Source organism: Typopeltis vanoorti, chromosome 6, assembly GCF_054136105.1.
Source record: "Typopeltis vanoorti isolate ZY-2024b chromosome 6, IOZ_Tvanoo_1.0, whole genome shotgun sequence".
Classification (NCBI taxonomy): Eukaryota; Metazoa; Arthropoda; class Arachnida; order Uropygi; family Thelyphonidae; genus Typopeltis; species Typopeltis vanoorti.
This window is the reverse complement of record NC_143554.1, coordinates 106,080,519-106,095,121: the sequence shown is the minus strand read 5'-3', so window position 1 is coordinate 106,095,121 and position 14,603 is coordinate 106,080,519. Positions and strand designations below refer to the sequence as shown.

The window sequence follows — 14,603 nt, the reverse complement described above, 5'->3', positions numbered from 1 at the left end:
TAATATTTTTAAGCACTCTTTCCAGAATATCAATGGCATATTTTCTTCATTATGTCTGTAAATGTGTAAATGAAACAAGGTTGGCTGTTTCGCATTGGAGGAAAATCCTGCTTCTTTCTCTAAGAATAGTGTATATATATTCAAGAAACTAGCATACATAAAATTCCTGTCATCCCATATGGAATTTGAATATAAATCTCTTTCACAGACATGTATTACATATCTAATTTTTTATCAAAATATGTGTGGGGAAAAACTGATAATGTGTAAGCAGTTATGTTGTTTTACACTACTTATCTGAGATGACAATAATGAGAGCTGTACTCATTTGTAAGAGCTAGTCTATTATATCTTGTATTTCTCTGTGCATACATGTTTTTGTCTGTGTACTCACTCAGAAATGGATCCATTAAAGAAACAGAATGTACTGTTCACATAAAAACATGGAGACAGCAAATATCAGACTCGATATTTCAATTTGTTGTTTCATTATCTTATCCTGTAATGAGTTTCACTGAGTTTTATTATCCTGTAAGGCATGGTTCTTAATAAAAACCTGGACATAATTTATGAATAGCAATATTCATAAATTATTCACATCTCCAATGAACACAGGAACATAATAAATGAAGCGTTCCAGTATTCATTTCAGTTGTATTCTCATTTTAAATATGTTGTTGTATTTCTGTGGCTGTAATAGAGGCAATGTTAATTGCCTTTTGTTAACATGGAAATTTATTGTATCATGGTCCATTAGATCAAATTTGGTGTGGACCAGTACATGCTAAAATGGATGTTCTTTTGTGATATTCAAGGAAAATATGAAATTTAAAATGTAAAATATAACTACAGGCTTGCACACTAAGGCGTCTGTAAGTGATAAAAACTAATTGAAATCAAGACACCATGAATGAGATATGTCTGAGTATGAAAAGAAACTGGTTGTGCAATCTAAAGATAACTGCAGAGAATTTGTTGATGTGCTGCAAGTAAAAGAAAATAATAACTGTACCGAATGCAGATGGTGTTAGGGTGATAGATGCAAAAGAGATTGTTCATCTAATGAATGTGCATTTTGCTAAAAGCTATCAAGCTGGTGTATACAATATTGAGTTTGCTGCTACCTCTTCAGTGGATGAAGAAACTCAGGTGTGTGAAGAGGAGGTATTAGAGCTGTTGCACAAACTGAATAAGAATTCAGCAATAGGGATTGATGGGATATCAGCATGGATGCTAAAGAGTGTTCAGCTGAACTGGTTATTCCTTTAACCAGGCTATATAATTTGAGTCTCAGAACAAGGAAGATTCTGCAGGAGTGGAAAGAATGCATGGTAATCCCATTACACAAGGGTAGTGCATAGACCAATAATCCAACTATCGACCAATCATTATCTCAGGGGTGGTGGTGAAGATTTTGAAAAGCTTGGTTACGGCTTGCATCCAGAATTGGGTTGACAGAGAATCTCTACTTTGCAATGAACAGCATGGGTTTTTAATAAGGGAAGGTCATGTTTTAGCAACTTGCTCACAATCTATAATAATGTTACCATTTAGCTAGACAAGGTGAATGGATACAGCATGATACTTTTAGAATTTTTTTACACACAGAATACAAATTGGAGAATGTGGGTTTTGATTATAAAATATTAGTGTGGATAAGAGGATGGCTGACTGACAGACGTCAAAAAAAAAGTGGTATATAGGGGATGTGAGTTTGCAAGATTTGGGTGTTCTGAAGCTTAGTAGAATTGGTTGCACACCTTTTGGTCCAAGATGCCAGACAAGTGTGGAAATGAGCGGCCTCCTCGTGGCATACCCTGGACACCTTCGGGTGACTAACTGGCTCATTATGCTATTCCTCCCATCTCGAGCTAGCACCCCAGGATGGGGTAGTTTTCTCACTTGCAATAATCAAGAAACTAGCCAGTCTGACTCTGATTGGTTAGATTCAGGAAACCTGAAGATTGATTATGATGTTCGGGATTTGTTTGATGATGTGCCTGTCTCCCATCCCTTCAACGTTTCTAAACATCATAGATGTGCCTGCAAGAATTGTTATAAACTAATTTCTACTGGTACAAATCATCAATGTTCTAGCAGGTTGGCAATTTCTGACATTCATAATTTTATCTGCCCTGAATGTAATCATGCCTTTACTTCTTCTGTTAGACTTGGAGTGCATCGTTCTTCTAAACATCCTGTTGAGACGAACTCTGCTATCTGCACTGAGTACATTAAAGCATGCTGGAGGATGAACATATTCTTGATATCCATGAAGTTCACTTGGTGGCAGCAGGTGTTAGGAACTTTGACTGATGTGCTGCCTCATCGTACTTTTCATATTAAAAATCATCGAAGACTAGCAGGCTACAGATATCTTGTTAATGAGCTTACAGAACTTTCTAGAAATGGCTTGATGGGTAATACTCCATACCTCGCACCCCGCCTTCTGTTCCTACTCAACATCAAGTTGATTTTCAACAACCAATTTTAGCAACAGAGGCTCTGATTTCCAAGTTAGCATCAGCTTTAAACCGTCGACCTTTAACAGAATATAATAATACAACTCTTAAAGACATTATTCATGCTCATTTAAATGGGCATGATATCACTAGCAAACTTCAGGATTATATCCAAAATATATTTTCTGAGCAGCAGCATCAACCTCAACAACCCAGCCTTGAAGTTTGCCTTCATGTAGGCGATTGAGGAAGAAAGCTTATGCAGAAATGCAGGCCTTATATAAGAAGAATTGTGGGATGTGTGCAAAGACTATACTAGATGGGGTATCTCCACCTCCCTCCGAAGATCAGCACAAAGATTTTGTGGAATTTTGGAGTACTGTCTTCTCCACTCCACCACCGCATTTACCTGATCAAAACTAGCCTTGTGTGCTTGGGTCTGTTCCTGAATCAGCCATTTATTCTCCAGTATCACATGAAGAAATTGTATCAGCTTCTGGCCCTGATGGCTTTCCAATGTCACATTTAAGGAAAGTACCCATTGAGATCCTTCAAGATCTTCAGAACATTTTCCTATCAACTAAAGTTATTCCACCTTATTTACAGAACTAGTGTTGCAAATTACAGGCCTGTTACAGTTTCTTCTGTTCTTCTTTAACTTTATTATAAAGTGTTAGTCAAGAGACTGCAAAAGTATATTCAACATGACGTTCGGTAGAGAGCCTTTGTCCCTTCGGATGACTGTGCTGAGAACATCTATATTCTTTCTGCCCTCCTTTCCAATTCCCGCCGAATTCTTAAGCCTTTGTTTATGGCTTCCCTGGACCTTCAGAAAGCCTTTGATAGTTTTCTCTTCCTGCTATTTTAAGAGCACTATCTATTGCAGGCTGTCCAGATTCTTTTCTTCCATATGTTTCAGAATTATACCCTAATAATTCTTTAACTATTAATATTGGAGCCTGTGCGACTTCTGTTCCTGCAGTTCAGTGTGTTCACCAAGGTGACCCTCTATCCCCTTTTTTCTTCAGCTGCATCACTGATGAGTTTCTTCATTCTATATCTAACCATATTGATTCTCTCTTGATGCTTCTTCTTTTAATGCTATGGCCTTTGCAGTCGACCTTATTCTCATGGCCTTCACTAAGGTAGACCTGCAGGAACTCTTGACCAGGCAGTCGACTTCTTTCATGTTAGAGGCCTTACCATAAATGTAGAGAAGTCCTGCTCATTAGCACTTGTCCCTTTGGGGCATGACAAGAAGTTAAAGATTGAAAATCTTGAGTTTTTCCTGCATGATAGGCCATTGCATTGCCTTACTATCCTGGAGAAATGGAGATACCTTGGTATCTTCTTTACACCAAAAGGACGGTCTTCTGTACCCTTCTCATTAAAAAATGCTTTGTCATCTTTAAGAAAAGCTCCTCTCAAACCCCAGCAAAGGCTTTTCCTCCTTTCAAATTATTTGCTCCCTAGGTACTATCATGAGTTGATACTCAGACTTACCTATGTCTCAGTACTCTCCTGTATGGATAGGGCTATTTGCTCTGTTGTTTATTCTTGGCTTAGGCTTCCTTTAGATACTCCTGTTGCGTATCTTCATGCCATGGTGAAGGAGGTAGACTTGGTATTCCTTCCCTCCGCTGGCTTATCCCATGCCTCCGTTATAATAGAATTAAGAAATTAGAAATATCTACTTCTCAAATTTGCACAGATGCATTTCATTGTCCTGTTATCCAGGAAGACCTTTGATGTAGTATATGGCAGACCAAGTATCAAGGTCAACTGATAGAGACTGTATCGGCAGAGCATAAGAAATGGACTACTCAGATATATAGCTCTGTTGATGGTGCATCACTTTATCAATCTAATCTAGTGCCTCCCCAGCATCAATGGGTATGGGAAGGTACTACTCCTTAATCAGGGCTAGGAGCATTGCCCTGCTCATGAGGGCCTGCACAACTCGCAGCCACAGAGGTGACTTAAGTGTAGGGCAGGTTGCCGCTACACTGAAATCCTTTCTCATATTGCCCAATGTTGTTTTTGAACTCGTGATATTCAGGTGAAGTGGCACGATGCCGTCTCCTTATTAAATAACGGGTTGAAAAACAAAGGTTAGGAGACTACAGCTGGTATTAGAAAGTCCGATTTAATTGTAAAGAAGGATGAAAGAGTTCTTTGGGTTATTGATGCACAGATAGTGGGTACTGGGCACCCACTTGTTGTTAGTCATAGATACAAGGTCTCATATTATTGGCAGAATATAGATCTTGCTCTACAGATTGAAGAGGAGTTTGCAGCAGCTCCTCGTTTCACTAGTGCTACCATCTCCCTTCATGGTGTATGGTGCAATGAGAGTTACAGTGACTTGACTTCTATAGGCATTACTTCAGCATTAAAGTCTTGTCGCTTAGAGCTTTGCAGGGCACACAGGTGGCTTGGCGTTACCAATAAATGATTTCCAAAATATCTGTTACTGGCTTGGGATAGATCTTGATATATTTTGGCTTTGCCCTTTTTTGGCCTATTGCTCTAGTAGACTATAGTATGTAGCACTGCATTTCAGTGCGATGATTTTTCTTCTACTTCTTCTTCTTCCTATCATGGAATATAGGCCATGTGGCCTGTTCCGGTCTCATGCCATCTCTTTCTTGGTCTTCCGATTCTTCTTTTTCCACTTATTTTGTATCTGTATAATATTTTTGGTAGTCTGTTGTTGTCCATTCGATTTAAATGTTCTAGCCATTTTTGTTTATACTGTCTTATGTAGTAATTAATTGGTTTGATTTTTAGGGATTGTAAGATTTCTTCATTTGTTTTGTGGTCCCACTTGGTATATCCAGCTGTTTTTCTGAGGAACTTCATTTCTGCTGTTTGAATTCATTTTTCATCTTTCCTTTTCATGGTCCATGTTTCACTTCCGTATAGTAGAGTTGGTTTTGACAAGACATTATATAGTCTGATTCTAGTGTGTTTTTGTACCAGGGATGGCTTAAATATACTATTTATTATGCTATTTACTTTGACAAATTTGATATTTTAGTGTCTATGTCTTTTTCTTCTTCGTATGATAGATCACATCCCAAGTATCTGAAAGTGTTTACTTGTTCTAGTATTTTATTATCTATCATTATTGCACTTTTTATTGGGTTTTCTCCTTTGAATGCCATTATTTTTGTTTTTTCTTTGGATATTGTCATATTATATTGCTTTGAGATATCATTTAATGATTTTAATGATCTTTGTAAGTCATCTTCTGATGTAGCTAATACTATTTGATCATCTGCAAATAGTAGTGTATCTATCTTCATTTGCGGGGTCATTTGTATACCAAATGGGTTATGCTGTTTCCAGATTGTTAATATTTCATTTATATATATATTGAAAAGCAGAAGTATGAGAGTACATCCTTGTCGTACTCCTCTTGATATATCTTTCCATTCTGAGGTGTGTTCTAATTTAACTGCTATTTTATTTCCTGTATATATTTCTTGAATAGATTGTAAAAGTTGGTTTGGTATGTTTAAATCGGTTAATATTTTAAACAATTTTTGTCGACTAATTTTGTCAAACGCTTTTTCATAATCAATAAATGCCACATGTGTTTCTTTTTGAAATTCTCTTCTCTTTTCTATTAATAATTTTAAAGTAAAAATTGGATCTATGCAGGATCGGCCTTTTCGGAAGCCATTTTGTTCTTCTAGTAATTTGTTTTCTACAATGCTGCTTAATTTCTCTTTTAATATTCCTGCATATATTTTATATCCTGTATTCAGCAGGCTAATTCCCCTATAATTATTGCAATTGTCTTTATTTCCTTTTTTATAGATTGGGATGACCAGTACTTTTTTCCAAGAGTTAGGGGTTTTTCCAGACATCCAAACCATATTAAAAAATTTCAGAAGTCTTTCATTAAATTTTTCACTTGCATTTTTGTATAGTTCTATATTTATATTGTCTTCTCCTGGCGTTTTCCTATTTTTCATCTTCTTTATTATATTTTTCAGTTCTAACATTGTGATATTTTCTATTAGGTCATTCTTTGTCTTATAAAATTTTAATTCATTGTTCTCATCTGTCCAGAGATTTTGGAAATAGGTCACCCATTTTTCTAAATCTATTGTTTGTATTTTTATCTTTTCTTTTATTTCTTTATTCATGTATTTTATTACTTTATAGGTTTTGGGTTGTGGCTTAAATAAATCCTTTTCTAGTTCTGTTACGAAATTGTTCCATCTTTCTCTATGTTTTTTCCTTACTTCTCGTTTTGCAATTGCACTATTTCTTTTATACTCTATTTCTGCTTCTATTGTTTTGGAGTTTAGCCATTTCTGGTAACTGTTCTTTTTGGTTTTTATTATATTTTCTATTTCTTTATTCCAGTCTCGTAGTCTAGTCCTCTTTTTCTAATCCATTTGTGCTTTATTCCTAAGGTTTCTGTTGCTGCTTTTGTGAGAATTTGTTTCAAATTTTCCCATTCATCTTCTATGTCACTTGATTCATGTGTTTTTTTCAGTGCGATGATTTTTAAAATTAAATTAACCAGTGGTGTACCACAAGGATCAGTGCTTGGTCTATAGTTATTTAATCTGTACGTTAATGACATCAAGAAGAATTTGACAGGTAACATACAGGTATTTGCTGATGATGCAAAGATAGGTAGGGTAATCAAAAATAAACAGGAAAAATTAGGATAAGTAAATAAACTTATTTACTTATTATCCTGTATTTTGCAGAAGTCAAATCAGCATCATAAGAGATTAATACATTTGTGTTAGGCATGTGCGCACAGGCACACTTGAGTAATAAAGAAGAAAAACTGGAGAGGTACAGGAAGACCTAAAGTCCTACAGTTATGCTGTATTCTTTATTTTTTTTATAGAAAATTCTGTTTTTCTTTATTTCTGAAGTGTTCCTGGGTGCACATGTCTAATATAAGTGTAATAATCCCTGACGATGATAATTTGACTTCAGTTAAATATTGGATAATAAGTCATCATCATAGGTTTAATACATATATGTACAAATTCGTTGATTAGTTTCGCTAGGAAAACTGACTAGCTTTGTCAAGACTAAACGGTGAAAAAAACTAATAAATACAAAAAAACAAAGGAATGCAGTAATGGTTTGCAACGGTTAGACAACAAAATTGGAAGGCACTGCGTGACATGGTATGCGTGAAGCGACATACTTCAGTCATTATTATAAATACGTGTTATATAGTTTTTGGCGTACTGTAGTTTCGCTAAACTTAATGAGTTAATAAGATTTTTCCATATACCCTTTAATATTACTCCTTGGTTTCTATTATTTCCTGTTCGTAGGACCACTGCAGCTTCTTTAAATATTCGACATCTGTAATCATCCTCCATGTATGGCATTGAGCTGTTATCCCAATCTATAGCATGGTTTGAAGTTGAGAAGTGATGTGCCAAACCTGAGGTGTCTGTTCTGTTATGATTAACGTCTCCGACATGTTCCTTCTGTCTAATTTCTAAGCTTCTCAAAGTTTGGCCTATGTATGATAGTCCACATGTACAAGGTAGACACCTGCATATCATATTTGAAAAAAGGTACACTGTCTTTAGGGGATCTTAAAAACTGTCTAGTGGTAGCGGTCTGTTTAAACACCACTCTGATGTTATAAGATTTTAAAATTCTAGCTATTTTATTGGAGACTTTGATATATATACTGAGTTGCTATACGTTGTTGCTGAAGGTTGTTTTTATAGAGCATTTTATTAATTAAGTTTAGAGGATACCCATTTTGAGAAAGAGATTTGGAGATGTGAGAGAGTTCTGTACATAGGTTTTCTTCGTCTGTGACTATGTTTTTTCTTTTCTAAATCACTTAGGGAATTGAACAACGTAGATCCGAATATAAATTAAATTATACTTTAATAAATATTTCCGATATTTCGGCAACGTCACGTTGCCATTTTCAAAAGGAACTTACAAAAAAGGCACGTGCACGCAGGCACTACAACACAGTAACTGAGAATGAAGATATGAAGCTATCGTTCTCCTAGAAGTCCTGATGGTGCCCTCTAGCGGGCTAAGCAAGTGTTCTTGGCCGTTGGGCTGAAGGTCTGCTGATGTATGCCTCCCAAATTTGGGGCAGTCGCATACAACCAAATTTGTTGAGGTTTGGGGAGTTTCTTAGGGCTGAGGCTGATTCCATAAATAGTCTTTCAAATTTGTATTTGCTACAGTGTATTACTGTAGCTTTCTTCCACCGTATTCTGTGGCGTGCATCCAGAGCATGGTCTGCAAGACCAGAATGGCTGTACTTGTGAAACCGGATGTAGTCCTTGTGTTCAGAAATTCTGATATTCGCTGTCCTTCCTGTTTCGCCAAAGTACAACAGTTTACAACTGCAAGGGACCTGGTATACACCAGGTACGTCTAGGGGAAGTGGTTGGTCTTTGGTGGAACGGATAAGGGATGCCAATTTTCTGTAAGGCCTGTAACAGGAGGTGAGGTTATGTTTTTTTAAAATTTTGGTAATTTTTTCCGGGGTGCCTCGGATGTAGGGAATGGTGATTGATTTAGAGTAATCTTTGTTGTGGAGGGGGCTGTGGTTTGTAGGTTTAATATTTTTTGGATTTTTTTGGGGGGGGGGGGGGGGTACCAGGTCCCTTGCAGCTGTAAGCTGTCCTACTTCGGCCAAACAGGAAGGACAGCGAATATCAGAATTTCTGAACACAAGGACTACATCCGGTTTCACAAGTACAGCTATTCTGGTCTTGCAGACCATGCTCTGGATACACGCCACAGAATACGGTGGAAGAAAGCTACAGTAATACACTGTAGCAAATACAAATTTGAAAGACTATTTATGGAATCAGCCTCAGCCCTAAGAAACTCCCCAAACCTCAACAAATTTGGTTGTATGTGACTGCTCCAAATTTGGGAGGCATACATCAGCAGAACTTCAGCCCAATGGCCAAGAACACCTACTTAGCCCGCTAGAGGGCACCATCAGGACTTCTAGGAGAATGATAGCTTCATATCTTCATTCTCAGTTACTGTGTTGTAGTGCCTGCATGCACGTGCCTTTTTTGTAAATTGCTTTTGAAAATGGCAACGTGACGTTGCCGGAATATCGGAAATATTTATTAAAGTATAATTTAATTTATATTCGGATCTATGTTGTTCAATTCCCTATGTGATTTAGAAATGCATATCCAACGTATAAGCCTGTCTACGAGAATGTGACTATGTTGTGGGCTCTGTTTTGTAGCATATGGATGATGCTGCATTTTTGTGTATGATGATGATTTGAAGAATAATGGAGATACCATCCAGTATCAGTGGGTTCCTTATATATAGTAAGTTTAATATCTTCATTCTCTAGTCTTTTGACAAGAATATCCAAAAAAGTAATTGATGATTGCATTCTAACTCTAGAGTAAATTTTATTTTGAAAAGAGTTGATTTTTTTCTAAGAACTCATATAAGCTTTCTATTTTTTCTCTCCAGATAATAAACACGTCATAAACTTATCTCCACCAGACTGTTGGTTTTGGAGTAATGTTAGCTAGAATATCTTTTTCTAATTTCTCAATAAACAAGTCCGCACATGGTGGTGAAAGGAGACTGCCCATTGTTAGGCCTTCTAATTGTTGATATATAATGTTGTTGACTTTAAAGAAATTAGACTTAAGACAGTGAATAAAAAGTTGTGTGATATCATTAGGAAAGAGATCTTTTATAATGTCTATGACTTCCTGAACTGGTACGTTTGTAAACAAGGATACAACATCAAGACTTGCCATTATGTTTGTCTTGGATAGCTTAATCTTATTAACTCATTAAGTTTAGTGGAACTACAGTATGCTAAAAACTATGTAACGCATATTTATAATAATGACTGAAGTATATCGCTTCATGCATACCATGTCACGTGGTGCCTTCCAATTTTGTTGTCTAACCGTTGTAAACCATTACTGCATTCCTTAGTTTTTTTTGCATTTATTAGTTTTTGCACCGTTTAGTCTTGAAAAGCTAGTCAGTTTTGCTAGCGAAACTAGTTGACGAATTTGTACATATGTATTAAACCTGTGGTCTTATAATCCAAATATCTGTTGTGTTAAGTCATCATCATCATCAAATTCCTGACTTGCATCCTCAAGGCAGGGAGGGGGGGGGGGATACAGGATATTATGATAGTACTACATGTCAAACTTATAACTTCTTATAAACAATTTTCCTCCAAATCAATTTGTTATCTGTCAAGACTCGAACATTATCAGATCTTATATTTCTATCTTCTAAGGCACTTTTTACATTATCAATCCACCTATATCATAGTCTTCCTCTGAGTCTTTTCCATGTCAACCTGGCAGGGAAAAGGCTCAGAGAACACTTGTTTTGCTAATCTTTCCTCTCCCATTCTGTTTAAGTGACACCATACCACCTGAGATTAGCTCTGCTAACGCATTACTGGATGCTGAAAATGTCAAGTTCCTAATATCTGCATTTTTAATATGATTGATGCCATCTGATCATGCCCCTAATCTTTCTCAGGACTCTTATATCTGTGGTCTCTAGTGTTTGGTCAAGTTTTATTTCTAACCCAGCATTGAGATCCATAAGTTAAAATTGGTTTGAACACTGTCTTGTATTCAGTGAATTTAATGTTTCACATAACTTCTCTCTTATTCCATATAAATTTATTCAGTTGAATTCCTACCATACTGGCTTTGTTGATTCTGTTGTCTATTTCCATATTTAATTTACCATCTTCACTAAAAAGTGTGCCTAAGTAGCTGAAATGTTTTACTTGTTCTATAGGTTCTCCATTCATGATGCAGTTGATATTTTTAGTGTTTCTACCTATTTTCATTGTCTTTGTCTTGTTATTGCTGATTTTCATACCAAATTTATTACAACAGTTATTCAATTTAGTCAGGGAATCTTGAAGACTTCTACTGGATTTATTTAGAAGTATAACATCATATGCAAAGAGCTGAGATTAAAATGGCAGTATATGCCTTTCCCCTCATCTACTGCTCTTGTAACTTTATTATAAAAGGCAATCATATTACTTAAGCAAGAGTGCCCCTTTATATAGTCCCTCTAATTTTTCCAAGATCTTAACAACTACTGATGACACAAACTGGCCTATAATTAGACACTTCCAGTCTGCTTCCGCCCTTATGCAATGGCACTATCTTACCTTCATTCCATTCCTTGGGTACCTTTCTCATAGCCAAACTTTCATTGAAAAGCTAGGTCAACAGAGCTGTCAGTTCTTTAGCATATTTTCTCAAAATCCATGGTTAAATACCATCCATTCCCACAACTTTACTGGCGAGAGTACTGAACACACTCTCCTCTTGCACCTCTAAACCTCGAACCTGCCCTATCCCTCTAGTATTCAAATTGACTCCTCCAGGATGAAATATTCCAATAAAGTGTTCATTGAACAATTCCACTATGTTTTCTGCATCAGTCACTCTATTCCCATTTTTATCCCATAGTGTCATTCTTCCACAATCATTTCTCCTCCTACTGGCCACATAGCTAAAAAATTCCCTAGGATTTTCTTTGGATCTTAGTGCCGATCTCTTCTCATATTCCAGTTTTGCCTTCCTTACTATACTAGTCACTCTCCTGGCCCATCTTATATTCTTCATGCATCTACTCTTCACCTGTCTCCTTATATCTCTTTTTTTTTGCATGCAGTTCCTGTTTAATATTGTTTGTCATCCACTTTCCTCCAAATTGTGCTATCTTCTTCACTTGTGGAATACTGCTTACTATTGCTGCTTACAAACAAAATTCCTTCACAATTTCCCAAGCACTGATGATATCCCAGCCTTCCAATTCCTCCCTCCATGAAACTTCCCTAAGTTGATGTCTAAGACTATTATAATCACCTGCCTTATAATTCCACATACGTTCCCGTATCTTTGATGAATAGACATGATACATTCCCATATCATGTCTGTTCATCTTCCAAGTCAAAATCACATGGTCACTCTCTCTCCAATTGGTGGGAGAGATGTCATCTCAATTATTATCAACTGTTCTGATGCTATGACCAAATCCAAAACTCTGGAACCTCTTTTTCCCTCTATTACATGTTGCCTAAGACATTTGCCCCTCAAGAATTCTAGAAATTCCCTTATTGCTACATGCATCTTCCTCTCCCCAATTTATACTGCTGTAGTTAAAATCTCCCATACCAATCATTCTTCTTGCACTTGCCAAGCTCAACTGTCTAAACATCTCCTGGTCCCCACCCCTCTGTGCTCCTTGGTTTGTAGCAACACCCCCACTAAATATCCCGTCTTGCCTATCTCTTCCTCACACCATATGCTTTCAAAATCATTAGTGTCACTGCCTTCCAAAGCCTCCACTTTTAGAGGATATAAGTCATCACTTATCATAAGCAGTACTCCACTACCATGCTTTCTCCTTCCTATCCTGCCAAAAAATGCTGTACCCTGCTACTTCTATTCCTGTTGTTATATCCTTTTCTGTCAACCACGTCTCAGTGATTCCAATAATCTTTGACCAGGCTGATGCTATCAGCACTACCAATTCCTCTCCTTTATTCTGGATACTCTTAGCATTAGTATAAAGCATAAAAATGCCACTCTTTCTATACCCAGCATTATTCCCTCTAGACCCCACTGGGCTCAGCATTACCTGATGTTGTCCCCCTACTCATTCCCACAAGAGGCCACCCCCCCCTTGCTACCATCCACCCTGGGCATTCTAGTTTCCCTGCATTGACACACCGATTCGTTCAGAACAACAATCTCTCCAGATGCCGACATCCTTCCTCATTCAAATGCAAGCAGTCTCTTGCATACATTTCCTTTCTGTCTTCAAATGCCCTCCAACCATCCACATATTCCAGTCCTCTTTTCTGACACATTCCAGCTATTATGTTATTCAATATTACTGCTCTTCTGCTCAGCTCATCACTATCATACCTAGGCAGCGCACACAACATCTTTCCTCTCTGCGTCTTCTTTTGTACAGCCTGAAGTAAGAATCTCATATCCCTCGCTGCCCAATTTACATTACCTCTCAAGTCATTTGTTCCTACCATCACAATCATCTCATCCGCCCTTTCATCTCTCTTAATTGCCATACCCACACTTTCTATCATTCGTCCAGGCAAACACTCCTCACTCATCCTATCTTGAACACCACGGATCATTGTGTTCAATCATTACACCTCTTACCACCCCATTCCTTGATTGCTCACATGCATCCCTCACTCTCTCTCTCTCTCTCTCTCTCTCTCTCCTCTAACACTCTCTCTCTGTGTTCCCCTACTTACCTTCCTTCCTGACATCACTATCCTTGGTACCAGTGCTCCCTTTCATTCTTCTCATTCTATCTTTCTCATAACTCTCTCATTTCTTCTGTTCTATTGTTCCTATTCTCTCCTCTTCTACCATTCCCATAACTCTCTCATTTCTTCTGTTCTATTGTTCCTATTCTCTCCTCTTCTACCATTCGCATAACTCTCTCTCATTCCCTCTCTTCTACTGTTCCTATTCTCTCCTCCTCTACCATTCCCATAACTCTCTCTCATTCCCTCTCTTTTACTGTTCCTATTCTCTCCTCCTTTATCATTTCCATAACTCTCTCTCACTCCTACTCTGATTCGCCTCATTCGTCTCTTCCATTCACCTAATCTCATTTTTCACACTTCTTATCTCATTCCCTAGTTCATTTACCTGCTCTTTCAGCTCATCTATCTTTCTTTACAAGTCAGCTACTCTTATTTGCCATTCATCCTCTCAATTGAAAACTTCACAATCCTTCAAACTTTCCATACTCCCCACTTTCATTATTTTATTCATATTTCTCTCCATTCTCACCCTCTATCATACCACTCATCTCTTTCTCTACGTGGAGAATCACCCACCTCTGATTCAACGAGGTTAGTTATAGTCTCATTGAGGTCAGTTATTGTCATCTTTAACTCACCAAGTTCCTCCCGTTGCCTGCATTTTGCACATATATGTATTTCCCATTCTGTCACCTGCCACACATACATTCTGCAAGTCCCGCATGCTACAAAATCCCATATGATATCATGCAAAATGGAGTCCTTAAATTAGGGGAAGACTTGGCGATATGCCATTTGCAATTTTAACTGCCACTGCTGCCATT

At 37.3% G+C, this 14,603-nt stretch overlaps 1 protein-coding gene across 1 annotated transcript in view; it reads left to right on the top strand.

Annotated features, from left to right (window-relative positions):
* The window catches only part of LOC150105775 (uncharacterized), a 625,951-nt gene that overhangs the window by 354,057 nt on the left and 257,291 nt on the right, over nucleotides 1-14,603 (top strand). The gene's annotated exons all lie outside the window — the stretch shown is intronic.